Source organism: Marmota marmota, unplaced genomic scaffold, assembly GCF_001458135.2.
Source record: "Marmota marmota marmota unplaced genomic scaffold, marMar, whole genome shotgun sequence".
In the NCBI taxonomy this organism is placed as follows: domain Eukaryota; kingdom Metazoa; phylum Chordata; class Mammalia; order Rodentia; family Sciuridae; genus Marmota; species Marmota marmota.
In genome coordinates, this window is record NW_025999932.1 from 45,910,731 (window position 1) to 45,912,626 (window position 1,896).

Sequence of the window (1,896 nt, forward strand, 5' to 3'; positions counted from 1 at the left end):
AGTTTCACTGTGATATAAACCAGTCCCTTGCACCAGTGCCTTACCCAGGAGAAGAGAAGGGAGAGAGGGGACTCTTTATTGAGCACCTGTTGTATACTGGCATGAGTGAGGCACTCAATGTGAGTGATTTCAAGGCAAAGCTATATGTGGATGCATCTTGCCTTTGGTTCCTGACTCCCCTTAGGATCCCTTGGAGCTTCTGTGGGCTTCTTTTCCATTTGTCCTTTCTCACCCCTCAGGACTCTCTTGCTCTTCTCTCAACTGTGCTCAGGGGATGCAAGATTTATCACCTCCTTTTCATTTCTATACCTTCTGCATCTCATGCCATAGCACCCAGTCTAAGGTATCTTAAAAGTGCCATCCCTGTTTAAAAATTAATAAAAATACTGATACTATGAGACATTCTGTTTTAGTTCCAATAGCAGTTCCAAGGCTAAGATTTCTGGGTACTTTAGCATTCAGTGAGAGAAAATTTTGGAGGACAAAGTGGACATTTTGGCACTTCTCAGGTGACACTGCTTGTAATACCTTTCTACAGGACTTACGCTACTTACATCATGATGTCAGGCAATCTATGGCATCTTTTGACCCTATGGGGAAAGCAGAAACTTCCTTCATCATTATCAATTCTCATGTGTCTGACTGCAATAAGAAAATGACCTTTTCAGGTGTTAAAATGGGACATTAGCAAAAGTAAGAAGGGTACAGGAGAGAAAAGGTCAGCTGAAACCAACAGCATTTTACTTATGAGTTCCCTGGATTAGTAGAGAAGGTCTCAATAATAGTACCCCCCCCACACACACCACCCAACTCTGCTATTGGTTCTGAGTTTCCAGCCTACTAAGAGTCTTTGGTAAAAGGATGATAAGTGATAATTCTAACCTCAGATATTGGCAGTGCTTTGCAGTCTTAGATTCATTCATGTTTTTGCAATAATGTTTTCTGTTTTTAAGAGGTTTGTAAAGCTGCATAATCCATTTCGGCTATTGTGATACACATTGCAATTGTCGTAATTATCATCACTGAAGTGCTATTTATCCTTATGTATAACACAGGTTCCCACCTTTCTTAAAAACCATTGTGAAGAGGTTGAGGCAACTGCAAACATGCTTCCTTTACTTTTTAAGATCGGGTGAAAACATTTTGCTGTTGAAAAGGTTCATTTTTAACACCTGAAACTATATTCAAGCAATTTGGTTTGGGTTTTAACAACAGTGTCAAACCATAAATTCGCCAGAATTTATATCCTTTTGTTTTCTAGAACTCTTTTAGTGACTCAAACTCTGAGTTGAATTTCATAATTAATCTTTTTTCCCTAGACAAGGGCACATTTCTTAACACTGTGTTTTATGGTTTTATAATTGAGCATTTCTGACGAGGAACAGAACCTTAGGCAAAACACCGACAGCTCTTCTGAAATCTTTTATTTGACTTTCATATAAGGAAACAGGTTCAGAATCTGTAAAGTCATAAAATCTGACATATTATTAGGTACAGAGTAGTTAACTAAACCTGTGATTGATTGATCCAAAATGATTAGAAAAGAAACTGTAATCAGGCTGGTTGAAATCTGCAGAACTCCCGTGGATTTGTACAGTAGACTTAGGATGGGAGAATCTCTTTACCATGGAAATTTATTTCAATAAACCTTAATACAGGCAACTGTGGCACATTTTTTCTTTTCTTCTTTCTAGCTTTAATTTTGTTTGGGCTTTATGGATATCAGTTGAGAACAATGACCAGGTAAATATCATTTCATTCCTTCCTAACTTGCCACGGGGACTATACCTTCACTTGTGAATTGCAACCATTAATTCCAGGTGTTTTTCACTCTAACCCATGCTCACTGCTTGGTCATGTGTGTGTGTGTGTGTGTGTGTGTGTGTGTGTGTGTGT